Below are 16,583 nucleotides of genomic sequence, written 5' to 3' on the forward strand. Positions count from 1 at the left end.
GTAACCTTCGTGGCCTCTGTAAGCTCGTTCATTTGTAACCTTCGTGGCCTCTGTAAGCTCGTTCATTTGTAACCTTCGTGGACTTTGAAAGCTCGTTCATTTGTAACCTTCGTGGCCTTTGTAAGCTCGTTCATTTGTAACCTTGGTGGCCTTTGTAAGCTCGTTCATTTGTAACCTTGGTGGCCTTTGTAAGCTCGTTCATTTGTAACCTTGGTGGCCTTTGTGAGCTCTTCATTTGTAACCTTGGTGGCCTTTGCGAGATCTTCATTTGTAATCTTCGTGGCCTTTGTAAGCTTATGATTTGTAACTTTCGTGGCCTGTGTAAGCTTTTGATTTGTAACTTCCGTGCCCTTTGCGGGTGTCTTCCTTGAACGTTATTGCATCTAGTTGCGAAAAATTTGCAGTTCCGCTCTCAGGTTTTCCTGACTGCCAAGAGAGAGAGGTATGCCAGGGGTACCGCGATGCTTGTCAAATTAAACACGACCAGGCAGCAGCTGCAGATTGATTGTGACGCGAGAGAAATCAGATGTAAAATCCGCCGGCTAAAATCTCATTTGTTCCCGATTTACGTCAGCGGCGGTGTCGTCGCGCTGCAACTACATAAGCCGCTTGGGGAAACTCCCAGCGGGCACTTAAATTGGATGCGGAGGAACGTAACATTTTGGGGCGTCCTTCCCCCTTGACCCCCAGCAGATGCGGCCGGGATAAACTGACCGCAGAGGCGTACGTGCATGTTCGTTCCAGTCTTTCCATTGGGTGCGACGATTTGTGGTGATAGCTGGGGTGTCTGCCCCCTCCTCCCCCCTCCCCGCTGTTTTTTTTTTTGTAAAAATTTGAAGGAAGTAGATTTGCAAATGGATGTTTGCTCTCCTGTACTCGTTTTTTGGGCATAGGGGGAGATCGCCCCTCCACCAAGAGATGCTGATTTACACTGATGTGGAAATTCTGTACAGCCTGAATGTGACAAAGTCCTGGAATTTTGAAAATATATCCGAAAACCTGGAATAATTGAGGCAAATCCTTTTTTTTTTGTCCGTTGCTGCTGCTGCTGAATTGCTGTTAAGTCCACTTTATGCACAGAAAGGTTAATCAGGACCATGCTCACAGTTTAAAGTGGGATCCGAACCGAACCACTGTGCAATGTGCCTTCGCAGGGTATCGAACCCACCTCTTGATTTCAAGGTTTTTTTTTTTTTTTTTTTTGTACCTGCCAGGGTTTGGAAATCAGATAAGGTAAACTGTCATAACATTGGATACCCGCCAAATATCGGATACCATCATTTCTCGGCTCGTGGGTGCTGCCATGTGCACAATCCATGAGCTTCAGGCATAGCCGAGATAATTTTTCTGTTAACTCCTATCGCAACATTTATATACCCGGTATTGAATGCATTGGTTCTTATTTTTTTTTTTTCAAGAGCATGTTCTCCAGACCATGTGTATATTGAGGACGGACCGAGAAAGAAAATAAATAGCATCCCCCCTTCCCCACGTTTGATGTACATGTGGAAACAGGGTGGCACGAAAAAGTATTGTCTTTCACTATGCCACTGATGTATTTGTCCGTATACCCAGGTCCTTTTTAATCTTCTTTATCAAACCATTTCCCCCTCCTTTTTAGCGACTGTTGTTTCTCCGTAGTAGTAAAGTGCAATCAGTGTTGTGCCGTAGACTATAAGTTTACGTCTACATGCGTTGTCTACGCGTAATCTACACGAAGATTACGTTGGCTTATAGTTTACATCGTTTACCGTAGACAATGCAAATATCAGGGAGGAAAGAAATCCCAGTTGTCTTTGAAAGATTTTTTTTTTCAAACATGTCGATAGTCTGGTCCTATAACCAACTTAAGACCATTCGACGTAATCAAAGTTATCGAATTTTCACTAACAAGGTGAAAATATACTACCGGAAAAATTAAAACAAATGACAGCCATAGTGAAAATTGACATTTTTTACACTGACAAAAGGGAAGTTTAAAAATATAATTTTGTCTTATTACTGCATAGGAAAATGAATGTGTGTCTAAAGCAGATTTTTCCACGTGTGAAATGATGGAAATAAAAGTAAAACAAATCTAGTCATTCCACGGACATCGATTTTTTTTTTGGTATGTCGCTACAAGTTCATTTTTCAGTTCAATTAATACCTAGTGAATTGGTTGAATGTAAATAAATACTTAAAACACCTATTTCTGGACAGTAGAATACTTCACGCTCTATATGTCCACCTGCTGATGCTGGTTTCTGCTTCTAGAAACGATGCGCGTGCCTTGCACAGAGAACGCCGAGCGGCATGTTGTCTACGTTGATTACGTAGATCACATAGTCTAAATTGTCTACACGTAGACAGTCGTCGTTTACGCGTAGACGCACATCACTGAGTGCAATGTACAAGTATTGTTCGTCAAATTGTCCATGACTATTTTAATTTAATTTTCAATTACATCCTGGATTTTTGGATGAATGGATTCTTATGTACGCTGGTGCAGAGGTGCACCCCACTCTTTTTCCTACAATGTGAATTCCTGACCGTTGTTTTCGAATGTTGAATCCAGATTTAATTGTTGTCCTTCTTTAGTACTTCATTGGGTTAACCACCACGATGAGAGGAAGTGCATTTTGAAAACGGTTACGTAGCTTTCATACCTCTCTATGTTAAATACAATGATGAATAAAATAAAGGAAGAGACAGACACATCCCCACCTTACCCGAGATTCGAAGGCACATCGGTGCCAACATTCTGTGCAAAACTAGATTATGTTTGCAGATTTAGGCCAATAAATTATTGTTGTGATTGATTGATTTGATTTATTTTACTTCGCTTTTTGTGCCACTTTTGGCTAATTTGCGAAGATGGGGATGAGTGATGACATGATGAAATTGATGAATAGACTCCCACAAACATCCATGCCCAGGCCGGGATTCGATCCCGGAACGCGATGTGCTAATGACTCCGCCACGGGAGCCGGCAAATTCTTGTTCTGCAGTCCGCCTTTGCTTCATATGTGACACAAAAACGGCATCATTTTTTAATGAATCGGTCAGGAAGGCAACAACAGCCTATTTATTTTTGGTACAAACACGAAATCGTTAAAGCGACATAATTTTGCTTACGGGAAAAAAAATCGTGGCGTGAACGAAAAGCAGAAAATTATTTTTTATGTTTCTTTCTTATTCACCAAACAGGAACTTTCCATCTGTCAAGACGTTCCTTTTATATAGATAAAGAAAGTAACTTTCTAGAAGCGTATGTTCAACTCTTCCTATCTTTCATGTATTTTTATTGTCAAACAGAGCAATGAAAACTGGAAAAGTTGGAAAACATATTTTCAGTTGCAATGAAACCGTGTTCTTGTCATAGCCTTCAGCTAATTTCGAAACAATCAATGTAGTCTTTTTACTTGAATAGCATTTTTCAGAAGTTACTTGTTCATCAACTATATTTCCCTCGAACTCTTCTGGGAATAATTCTTTAGCCGGGAGCGACACAGCGTATTCCTTACCCACACTCCACTCCTTTCCTATCGCGTGCCATTCGAAAGTGCTCAAACAAAAAAAAGTTGACGCTGCGACTTGGCAACGCTGCACGGCGAACGTTCCACATTGTGTGTGGAGACCAGGGGAGCGTCTAGTATCTGAGCGCTCAGCTACTTGACCGCCAAATAAAGGCTGAATCACACTGAACTAGATTTCCAGTATGAATGCTGGCGCTGGACTGGCAATCTGGCTGAAAATGATGGCTGCTTGACTGGGTTTGACGACTAGACCATGTTATAATTGCAACTTGCTTTCTTTGCTAGATTCTGTGGAACAGCCAATCAGTTTGGTCTTGTTTGTCTGCGGTTTTTTTCCGAGTGCTGCTTGTTTTTGTACGCTGCTCGATGAATGAATTTGAATTTAAAATTTTGGGTGCGTCAGCACTTAGGCTATTTTGCACCAGTCACTTTATACGGGGTCCAGCCCCTTACCTAAACTAAAATGTAAATAATAACATAAATAATAACATAACTGTAACGTTGGAAGACTAAAATATTCTGAATTACTGTAATGTCGTGTTGTAACTAAAATATTGAAATATTCTGATTTTGGTTAAAAGCTGAGGCTGTAAAGAGGCACTCAACACACATGAGGACAAGACACAGGACAACACACAGAATTATACTGGCCATAAGGCCAGTCGCCAGAGCCTCGTTAGTCTGCAAGAAGCAGTCCAGGGTGTACTATGTGGAAGTGAGGTTGACAATTGGGTAAACTACGTGGAAGTTCACCCCTTACACCCCGCTCGATGAATGAAAAAAGTGCATTCGTGTTCATTAATATCTTAGGAATTTATCCAACGTGATGAGATTTGTACACAACAAATGTGATTAGCTGATAATGAAAATCCATATTATTAACAGTGCATTAAATGTTTGACATACGTAGTTCAACAAAATATTTTCATGAATGAATTCTGCGAATCTCCTGTATGAATATGCATACCCGAATTCATTAAAAAGCTTATCAAGTACATCTACATGTACGGTAACACAAGTATCTTGCGAGGCGAAAACTTGCAGGTGAGCCAGTACCACCCAACTAGTCCAAACCCAACTGGAAAATCCAGCAGGAAATCTAGCCTCGTGATGCTTGGCGGCTGCTGCTCACTTTCTTGCTGAGCGAACTTGAACCTTGTTCGCCACAAGTATAAGCCACAGAATATGTCTTTTGTGTTTCGATCACATGAGGCAAAGAGTGTGAAGATTGCTGCTCATGAGGAATTATTCGTGATTTTGCGGCTTGCGATATAGCGTAATTACAGAGGAAGTAACAGAAGTTGATATAATTTTCCACTTTTTTGTACTTGCATTAAAATAATTGTTTACTCAAATATATACCATAGTTTTGGCAAGTTGTGCAAGTGTGTGAAATATAATTTTGACAGTTTTGACCACATCATCCATTTCCACAATTAACAGCTTTCAGTCACTGAAATATTGTCCACTCGACGCAGCCATATTGATGACAGATTACTCAAAGGCACTTGTATTTTGATCAATGAGCACACACCGCCAAGTAAATGATCTTGTCTGTTGAATGAGCATTGCTCAGATACTCGACGTGCCCGTGTGCACTTCTGCTCAGCCGTGTCCGAATTCGCAGCTACTGCCCCCCAAAGTACCGTTCCACCCGCGGAGTACCCGTACCGTAATACTCTCTCCCTGTAATCCGTGAAGCAAGGCCGCGCATAACGGAACAGAAGGGGAGAAAGGGAGTTGGCGAAGCAAGACGCTGCTGCGAACAGCTGGTAGCTGCACTCGGTCCCCCGCTCGCGAGTTCATTACTGGAGCACTCTAGACACCACTTGCGCAGAATTATCCACGACAGAGTATAGAGTCCGAATCCGCAACATAGGTGGGAAGTTTGAAGGCTCGACAAGTGCATACTTAACCCACTGTAGCGCTACTCTCGCAACGATATTGCAACTTTCACTTTTGTAGAGGCAACGTTTACAGAAATTATTATCTGAAATCCAGTCAAGAAGAAGTCAAGAATGTTTGCTATTTTTACAATGATGAATTTACGTTGTTATATATACCTGTACTGGGATTTGATAAAATTGAATATTTGGCAATCTAAAATTGTATTGAGTTGTGGTTAAGATTTGCTCACTTTGTTTCTTAAGTATTGTAAAAATATTAAATAATGTGGCCATTCCCCATCCAGAATGAAGGCTGAAACTTTTTTACATGCAGCTGCAGTTTTCATCTTAACTGACCTTCTGAATGAAAATATTTATTTCCTTAATTTCCAACTATAACTAAGTATGGGGCGATTAAATAAATGTTAAGAAAAAATAATGGACAAGAAGAAGGAAAGGAAGGTCAAGAGAGAAGACATGAAAAACTCAAGAATTTTTGTGTGTTATTTTGGTAGACACTCTGCGCTTGGACATTTTATCGATAACAGCCGGCCCTTTTGGCGTAGTGGTTAGCACATCGCGCTACGATGCCAGGGGTCCCGGGTTCGAATCCCGGCATGGGCATTGATGTTTGCGAGTGTGTATTCATCATATCATCAATCATCCCCATCTACGCAAATTAGCCAAAAGTGGCACAAAAAGCAAAGAAAAATAAAGCAAATCAATCAATTTTATCGATAACAGTGCCACATGCCACATTTTCAATTTACGTAAGAAATATTTCTTGGACCCTATTAGCACTAGATAATGGATAATGTCCAATTAATATGTAGAACCATTGCAACTAACATTCAGAGAATTATTTAATATCAATGTATGGCAGAGACCCGGGTCAGTCTTCGTCGAGCCAGCGTTTTTGGCCCAGTCTTCAATCATATTTTAAGTTTGTTGCAAGTCTACTGCGAGCTCAGATATTTGGAGACTACCCGAGACGGGACAGTCTCGTGCAATTCTCGTCTCTAAACCATCCCAGACCGCATCCAGTCGTTTTCGCCACGGTGCATCGATTTCCAGCCTCATCCTCCGCCTCGCGGTTACACTTAGCAAGCTGGAAGGCGAAGGTAAACAAAACTTGTCGCATGAATATTCAAACAAAACCCGAGGCCAGTTTTTCGCTCAATTTATGAAAGATGCAAACGCAAACAACTCGAATCGTTATTTCTGAAGGCAATTCTTACAAACAACAGCAATTTCTTTCGCAAACGAACTTTTATTTTTTTGTTCAAGAAATTGTATCAGTTTCGCAGATTTCCTGGAAAACGAATTCGACATAAAAAGAGGCAGTTTTTTGGGGGGAGGGGAGAAATTCCTATTCAATGATTCCACCATTGCCTTATAATACTGTTTACAGTTCCTACAGAACCGATTATTCCTCTTTTTATAAGAGCCTCGTGTAGTCCCGTTTCGCCTAATTGCTTATCGACACAATATAATGTGATTTATGACCTGGCCGCAATTTTAGGCGAAATATCCTTGTTAATGTTAATTCATCCTTATTTCTCCTTGATGTTACACACCTGGTCATGTTAGGTTATGTAAAACAAGAACAAGCAGAAAATGGATCTGCGTGAAGCTGGCTAAATGGCTAAACGTCAGATTAAAATGGAGACATACGTTCATATGATTAGCTTGATGCATTATCACACTGTGTTCATTTAGTAGATTTGTAAGTTCTTGTGCTGTATTTCATTGTACGTAATTTATTAGCGCTTAGCATATGAATAAGGCTGATGGCTGTTGTGTCTGCTTTTATAAATATGTTACTCTATGCATATGTTCTTTTATCTTATAGCAAATACCATAAACATCTCCAGGCAAAACTCCTTTTTACGAGCAACACCTGACTATTTGGTCAGTGTGAGTGTTCGTAATTAGCATCGGCACATGCTCCGAAATGTTTTGGGTTTACTTTGATCACCCTCAAAATTTCCCTCACGTGAAATATTTCCCTTCCAACCGGTTTAGGCGAAACGGGATATCCCATTTCGCCTAAAATGGTTGACAGCTGTCATATCTAATTGGCAGGTGCTGATAAGTAGAGCCCGGATTTGTATGTAAATATCCTATTCCTTTCTAGATACATACCTTGAACAGAAAAATGTCAACGATTATGTAACTGACATGATTTTGCATAAGTTTTATGTTACATATTTGCCAGGATATTACATATTTTACATATTTGCTACTTTACATAAAACAACATATTTTGGATTTTTTTTCTATATTTTCAATCTCTGAAACGTGAAGAAGAAAATTTGTAGCTCACGTGATGTCATATTTTGTAATCAATGAGATGCATAATGCTTATGATCACCTAATTTGACTGCAAGTCAAAATTCAGGTTGAAGAAAAAGAACTGTAATTTATCGAAAGATGATGCTGACGTTTCAAAAGTTACAAAGAGCTACATATTTACATATTCTACAATAATTTGCGATGTGAAAAGTAATGAATAGTTGACAAAATTGGTTTCCTAAATACATACACGTTGCTGTGCTTTTTTGAGTTTATAAATTTGATACAAATTTAAATTTGAACAACTTATGTCCTTAAAATTATGTTGAATATGTTAAAATAAAATAAATATCTAGCAGAGTTCTTGAAATTGCTTGGACACTCGATTTTTATTAATATTGCATATTCTTTGATACTACATATTTAGCTACACATCCTTTTGATAATACATATGTAGGTATACATTTTATCAATTATTGTTACATATTTATGTACATATTTTGTACTTTGATATTACATACAAATCTGGGTTCTACTGATCCATTAGGCAAGAACCTATGTCTTTTTATGGATCTTGGTCTCAATTCTATTCAACTCTATTCAATAATCTTAGCTCCAAGTTTTACATCTTCATATATCGTATGTCGTTTGTAACACCGCGTGTGAATCTAGTTTTAGATTTTGCTTGTGATCTAGCCCGTGACTATTCTCTTCACCCGAGCAGCGAGCGATATCCCTTTTTCATACCTACCCTCCTGGACGAGCTACCAGCTAGCATGTTTTTGTACGTCTAGTGATTAATCGACTCGCCGGTCCGATTTCAATTTGCCCACCACCGAGGGACATGGTGATCGAGTTACGAACCACGCGACATTTAAACCAATCTAGTTCTTTAAAGTCCGCCAAGTCTAGGGCACGGCCGTTGTTTTAGGTGAAGGACGAAACACTATACTGTGAAACAGTATAACGAGATAAAGTTCACACTGCTATTGCTGAGGGAATCGCGGATTCTCCTAAACCACCAATCACAAACCTGGTTTACATTCATACTTTGCATTTACATCAGCGGTAAAAAAAAATCTGCATAATTTCGAAAGTTCACTTTCATGCACGCAGTTTTAACGTGTTATACAGGATGGCTATAAAGTCTGGAACCATAGGAGAAATGATACATAGCACATGTTCCTACTGAAGAACGTGCTCCACATGTCCGCCACCATTCTCAACGCACGTCTGGGGACGGTTTACAATACTTCTTTGAATTGTCTTTAACATACGTGGTTCCAGAGGAGCAATTGCAGTGGTTATTCTTTCCCGGAGATGTTCCAGATCCAGAATTTTTACTCCATAAACCTCAGCTTTCACAACCCCCCATATGGCAAAATTCATAGGGTTCAGGTCAGGTAATCTTGCTGCCCTTTCCACATGGCCCCTTCTCCCAATCCAGTGTTTCTCCTATGGTTCTAAAATTTATAGCCACCCTGTAGTAAACCGTGTCAATTCCTGCACAGATTGGAATCGAACCTGCAACTCCTTGATTACGAAGTGATACAGTCTTAATCGTGGTTTCTTGCCCTCTGGAAGCCTACTACGAATAGAAATTCTGCGGCAAATGAAAATTCAGTATCTCTGTGCATGCTTACCACGCCATCAAGTATAGGGATGGTGGGAATAAATTCGACAATAGCCTCAGTTTGTAAGACAGATGGGTGGAAAGACCTTCGGAGTGGCTCATGTGTCACTGCACGTCCATCTCAAAGCTTCTTCATGAGGTACACGAACACTAACTCAGATTTGAAATTACATGTAGATCAGCAATTGGTCTATCTTAAAATGCAGCAAACGTATGCAACCATACATGAAGAAATATGGTAGATAAAAAATAAAGACAAATTAAGGTTTATCTTTGAACCCTTGTATGTTAAGAGTCAACAGCTAGCTGTACGAGAACAATCAATCAGGCGAGTAGTAACATGCATGTGACGCGGTTTTGGAAAGTGACGTTTGTCGGCCATGGGTGGATTATCATAAACAAGCTGCTGTGCACACGTTCAAAGTAGGCCAGGTATGGACAGTGGAGCTGACATGATTTTGGAAGGGCAAGATCAACAAAGATACCTCAGGGTGTTTACCACACTGGAAATCCTGGAAAGGTGTAGGGTATTTACTTTTTCTGGAAATGTGCGGGAAATTTACTGTGTTTCTGCAAAAAAAAAATCAAGATAGCGTCTCCACCACGTCTCATACCCTTAGGTATGGGAATGTAGCTCACTAATCATCATTCATTCTTGATGATAAAGCACTCTCTGCTCGTGGTGAGCTTGGTGGTAAGGCGCTAGAGGTACTAAATTTACACACTTGAATGGCAACACATGACACTTGAGTTTCACACCCCCTAAAGACTGGATCAGCATGGGTAATGTAAGGATATACCTGTCTCTGTACTCCAACTGAAGATCTGCTGGGAGAGGTTATGCTTGTGACTGTACGTCGAGTCTGACTCGCGACTCGCGTTAACACACACTCCCTAGAACCTCCTCCTCTCTCTCTATTCAATCGTAACTTGCTCCTCAATAACTGAATTAGAACTGACCCCGAACTCTCAGCCTCCGAGACATTTATTGCAATTCAATTTACTAAACAAATGCACAGTCAGGACTGTAGCCTCTTCCTGGATTTCGTCCGTTTACATGTTTATACCGCTGAAGTCCAGGACACTGTCTGACACTGCATCTCTGTGATGTTTCTGAATATTTCCTGATTGGAAAACGATGGTTGAATGATTGGAAGTTGGAGTTCGTTGTCCATAACAATTAAAATATACTACGGATCGTTACGATAGTACACTAGAAGTAGGTTTTTAAACAAAGAAAAGAAGGCACAACCAAGACATTTTTAATTTGGTTTGAACAACCTATACTTCAGTTTGGAACAGTGAGTATTACCAGTAGTTACAGTAGAGATTGCACATTAAATGCTCTTGGAAAGGGATCATGTTTTGGACTATTTTCAAGTTGAAATCTACTACAGTAAGTGGCTATTGGCATTTACCATCTTCTTGTTCCAATTTTGGGGCTGTGTTTGGTTGACATTAGGATTAATATATATAATACTAAATTGTATTATAATTATGTATTTTTATGCTATAATCGTTATGATTTTTATTAAATACATGGCAAGTAATACCTAAAATCTCTACCCTAGCCAACAGTAAATTGCCGTTCAGTTTGTCTTCTTGTTTTACTTTTAACATGTGAAGTGAATATTCTAAAAACTTTATTATATGGGATTCTAAGTCTGCTATTTAACTAAAATGTATTGGCCTTCTTACACACCTTCTTGGTGTCGAAAATCTGAACTCAATCAATCAAACATCATCCGTATGTCAGTAATCATATTTTTTGTGTCTCTCCTGTGTTTTGAAACTTTATAGTTTATTTATGAATATAATTTTTAAACTAGCTTGGTGCATATGCTACATCGCTGAAAGTATACAGTACACTTGGACACTCAATCGTGCAGTTCGCTACACTGAGGACATCAACAGACTGAAGCGATGCCACTCTGGTTTCTTTCCGCCCTTGCCGATTGGGAAAAGGAATTTGCCTCCACACAACGTACCCTTCCATTGGATCCTTCAAGGTCGCTCGTTGATTTTTCGGGCTCTTGATGGCACCGAAGGCTACAGGCTGGCCAGGGTGATGTTACGCAGATGTTTTGTCAACACGCCGCGAGAGGGTGTTGATTTCCCCATATCGTAAAAGGACGAACCTTGGAGGCTTGCAGGTTGATTCTGTTGAGGCAACACGGAAGAAATAATGAAAACCCAAAAGATGTAATTTGTAACAGTTATGCTGTGTGCCACCACTGGAGTGCACGCGCATCCTGTATACATATTTGCATACTCCCAAAAAAACCTACCTCCCGAACTGAAATTACAGATACGCCACTGATTGGCGTTCCCCTGAAAGCAAAAAGATTAATTTGCACAGTGTTTCTGTGTATCTACTTCTGTACTTTCGCACCTATTTGACCTATTTTGGTGCCTACACTCTTTCTCTGTTGTTTGCTTACTTTAGATGTGTGTGTGTGTGTGTGTGTGTTTTAATCTGCATGTCGTCCATTTCTCTTCAGTAACTTTTCGTAATGACGTGAACCTGAGCGTGGCTGACAACCTACTCTCCTCCACTCCAGTCTGGTAATATGTATATGGAGCGAAATGAGGCGAAGTAGATAATTTAGCTGATCTTTTGTCCCGCGGAAGAAAGTCAGCCTTTTGTTCCGCGCGTTCGCTTCGTCGGAGTCGGGAGATCACTCAACAATGCCTCATAAAGCAAACTGCAGCCTCGCGTGAGGAGTCCGCGAAGGAACAGACAATGCACTACTCCTCGGATGAAAGAGACACACTGTGTTTGGACCCCACTTCCTCAGACAAGCTTCTTATTGCGTGGAGTAAATTTCATGGGGGGAGAGGCAACAGACGCCAGCGCTGTTCTCTCACATCTCCTTCCCAATCTCCTCAGAATGTGACTTCAGTTAAAGTCTGTGAGAAAACCCCAGATGCCGAATTGACAATCTTGAGGTAAGATCAAACAGTAGGAAGATTTTCATATCCAAGATCACGACTGACTTTCCCAGTAATATTGTAGCTTCTATGGGTTACTAAAACCTGGACTACAATTCTCTGTCGTCATTGTGTAAATTAGTAACAGCCTGGATAATAATAAATGGCACAAATGATCAACGCATGAGCCGGCCTCCTTTACCACCAAGTACCCATTTTATTAGAGGCTGTGTGAACCGCAGAGCCGTCTTATGCAGGACACGGTCTGATCGCCTAACCCTGGAATCGAAGCAGTCTCATGCGCAGCATTCAGACTCACTATCAACTTTTTTTTTTTAAATGGAAAACCCCCTAAGCCGTAGATTCCCTTATCATTCTCTTTCCTGTGTCAATTTGACTTAATTCTTTACTTGTTATTTATGACACACAAGCACAAACAACTGTGTCTCACACAGCTTCGAACCTGCGACTCTGCTCGATTACCAGACCACAGCGACTCCTATATTTTGTTCATAGTAACTGCAACGTCAATCTATGTGTGGCAATTGTGAGCCTGTGTTGCATATGTAGGCTGGATAACCCCCCCTCCCTTTCGAGTGCTCGTAGCGTCGAAAAGAGGCGTCAAACAAAAAAAAATGTTTTCCTTAATGACCCTCTATACTCTGTTTAGTTTGTGCTACGATTTAAGGTTGCTTTTACTATACATATTTCGAGACTAGAACGACACGGCATTTACAAGTCAAGACGAGACGCAGACACACTCGATTTTCGTCTCTACTTCATCTCTAACCAGCATACCCACAGATTACCAACATCAATTACCTTTATTATCACAAGCCAGACGCAAGTACAACATCGCTTTGATGTTTACGTACCTTTTGCTTGAAATTAATAGTTCTGCAGTGATGGAACGGTCCAGGATTTCAATCCCCGCATGGGTGTTTCCAAATGTACCTGTTGAGATAAAATAATAAGTGTTAGGCATTGCAAGTTGACAAATGTGAGATACAGAATCAGTTTATTTACGAATGGAAAAATCATTGGAATTCGCTTCGGATGGATAAAAAAATTACAAGTGGTTAGTCGTAAAGAGTAGAAGTCAAATTGTAAGTGACTACGACGTAGCGTTTTTGTATTTTTAAGGGAATCGAAATTTAAGATATAGCAGTAAAAGTTGGTTGTAGTGAATGTTTGGTGTATATATTTATGATTTTCATTTTATATTTGTAATGATCCATGACAATGTACACAATCTGCAGCGCCAACGCAAGAACGCATCACGACATTTGGCTCAGAACAATTCGGTCATCCCCCCTACATCCTAGACTTAGCGGCATTTGAAATCCTTCCTTGTTGGCTGGCTGTTGCACGACGACGTCGGTGTCAAACAAGCCGTTAACAAGTGGTTTTGCATTACAGGCGGCATTATTCTACTATGAAGGTGTACAAGAAACAGGTGCCCAGTTACAACGATCGCCTCAACATTTTGGTAACATGTCGAAAAGGAGCATACGACATACGAATGGTTTGTTGATTGATTGATTTGTTTTTTTCACTTCGCTTTCTTCCACTTTTGGCTAATCGCGAAGATGGGGATGAGTGATGATATGATGAAATTGATGGACACCCACAAAGATCGCCCAGGTCGAAGTTCTAACTCGACCCTGTCGCCGTAGCGCGCTGTGCAAACCATTCCGTTACGGAGGTCGGCAAAGAGCTTGTAAATATATTCTTGCTTTTACTCAATAGTCAATCGTAATTTAGGGGCCTCCTCGGTGGCGTAGTGGTAACGTCGTCGCCTCGTAATCAAGGTGGAGGCACAATGCACAGTGGTTTGTATCCCAGTTTAAACTGTAGGCTAAGTTTCGATTATCCTATCTGTGCATAAAGTGGACTTAAAACAACAGTTTAAACAAACAATTCGATCTGAATTTACTTTGTGGATAACCCTCGTACGTGATAACATTAACCAAGTTACCACATTGATGATACTATGGCCGTGTCCGAAAGGTGAAAGACCGTACTTGAAGCGAGCATCCTCCGAGTATGGTCTTGGAGTGCGGTCTTCAAGTCGTGGACTGGAAGTGTTGTCTTTCGATTTGCACTTCGACTGCAGCGCCAAATACGATCAGGAGATAAAACTGAGTACTCGTTGTTTTCCTCGCCATTTAAACACTTGTTTTTCACAATAGAAATCACATAGCATATTCAAATGCTGTTACACATACATTTCCACACATTAGAAGAACTATAACCACCAACTTGCTGCCCCATCTACCTGTGCTGCTGGCTTTCTACCTCAGTGATTTTAAACAAATGAACAACGAGTGACCTAGTCACCAATCATCTGTACTGCGAGCTGTGTACTTGCGTACTTCTGTTCTTGGCGCTTTCGAACTGTACTAGGTGACGTCACTTCCGCCAAGACCATACTTCAAGTCTGTACTTTGTACCTTTCGGACAGACCCTATGATTTTGCCCAGTGAGGATCTAGGTAGAGGCGGGTGGGGGCATGCTTCTAAAGGGATCAGTTGATGAGAAGAGTAATTGAGATATAAGTATTGCTGTTATTCCCGTTGTACGTACTTAGTTCCTTGATGTTTATTTTTTAATGCAAACCTTGTGGAAATCATGTCAAACAGAGGATGAAGGAATGAAACAGGAGCTCTGTTAATATTTTGCATATTAATGTGATTCTCCGGGGATGGAAGAGGGGAGAGGGAGGAGACCCGCTCAACCGACCACGTAGACTTATGTAATTGAACTCCTCGAGCTTGGAAAATTCTTAATTAACTTCCCATTGGCTTAATGCGCTCAGTGCTGCAGAAACACGACAGCGCCAAGGAGAGAGCTGCGGGACACCAGTGAAGCAGGCCAGTTTGGGCAGGGTTGCCAGTTGTGCTGGTTTCTTCCAAGGCTCCCAAAGTAAAGTCATCTTATGTGACAGTACTGTCCACAGTTTAATACAGACAGTTCCGCAGAATACAGCATACTGACTGACGCGTATTATCGTCCTAATCAAAACGATTAAGTTTGCGAGGTTTTTTGTTACAAGGTTGATTTTAATCAACGACATCCCCAACGAGATGCAGTGTTACATGTGACAGTTGCACAATTACTCCAAAGGTTGATTAAATCATTTGCAATGCCACGTGAATTTATCTCCCCAGACAGCTGTACGATATGGATACATTCCTCACGCGTTAGGTTAGGTTTACTCACACCTGCAAAATGAGACATTTGTTACAATCATGCAGTCATAACTTTTTGCTGGTTAAAGACACGTCGAAAAACCCTTCGCCATTGCATTTATCATGAAATTCTAGCCTGATTTGATATATCACATTACTCCCTTCCCATTTAAAAATTTGAGTTGAATTCAATATGGCGGACGTTCGCTTGTAAGACACTAATATGGTTCCCCTTAGGCCTAACCTGTTTCTACCATTTGTACCCAGACTAACTCCTTTACATTTTATACGGGGTGTCAAGGGAATTTTGAATCACTCTGTACAATTATACCAACAAATTCGCAGTTTGTGACTTATGTACATTTTTCCGAACACCCTAGAATTGTTCTGTAGTTTTCCCTACGCCGTTTCAGCAAAGGTAATTTTTAGCCTGACTACAGCTGGAGAAACGTAACAAGCTGAGATAAACTCTTCTGGGTGTAGATTTCGAAATTGTTAACAGATATATTCATTTTTCACATATCGAAGAGATGTCCCAAGCGTGCCCGTATGCGTTCTATATGTAAATTAACTTTATATGCGTGAACAATAACGTATGACACGCTTTAAATTGCTTGCGATTCGCTTTCATCTTATATTTTTTTTATTCTCTCTCTAAAATACTGTAAAGCGAGTGCATGTCTGCAACATTGAATTCGATTTGAAAGGATGTAATCTTAAAGTAAAGATGCACTTTTTTCCAAACAAAACAACTTGAGTGCATGTGCTGTAAACGTGGGAGATTTTGCGTTGCGTAACACAATCTGGAAAACTTCTCAAAATCCAACTCTTTACGTGACGTAAATAATGTATTAAGCTCGGCAAAATGTAGTGTTTTGTTTTTCTTTTTAATTCTATTCTCAAAGCACTGAAATCCTCTTTAAGCACGGCTAAAGAAGTTTCGTTATTCAGAGTTCGTCTTTAGGGACGTTTTATATAAAGTTAGAATGGTGTTTTCGTTCCATGTGTTACCTAAAGAAATACGACCAATGTTTCTGCGTACTCTGAATTCAGCGAATGCCCCGCATCTCCACCATGTAGCGTGACGTCGGGCAAGGTACGGGATCGAGTCACGCCGGGACGTAGCTCA

The 16,583-nt window shown here is 40.5% G+C and overlaps 2 protein-coding genes across 3 annotated transcripts in view; one reads left to right on the forward strand and one right to left on the reverse strand.

Annotated features, from left to right (window-relative positions):
• LOC145992738 (tectonic-2-like) overlaps positions 1-16,583 on the forward strand; it is a 619,016-nt gene that overhangs the window by 236,335 nt on the left and 366,098 nt on the right. The gene's annotated exons all lie outside the window — the stretch shown is intronic.
• LOC145992150 (uncharacterized) overlaps positions 1-16,583 on the reverse strand; it is a 266,282-nt gene that overhangs the window by 121,515 nt on the left and 128,184 nt on the right. For both annotated transcript variants that reach the window (XM_083128421.1, XM_083128422.1), the window contains exon 2: positions 13,139-13,217. The gene's annotated coding sequence lies outside the window, so the exon portion shown is untranslated. The remainder of the gene's footprint in view (positions 1-13,138; positions 13,218-16,583) is intronic.

This window comes from Lepisma saccharinum, chromosome 9 (genome assembly GCF_977018435.1).
Source record: "Lepisma saccharinum chromosome 9, izLepSacc3.1, whole genome shotgun sequence".
Lineage (NCBI taxonomy): Eukaryota > Metazoa > Arthropoda > Insecta > Zygentoma > Lepismatidae > Lepisma > Lepisma saccharinum.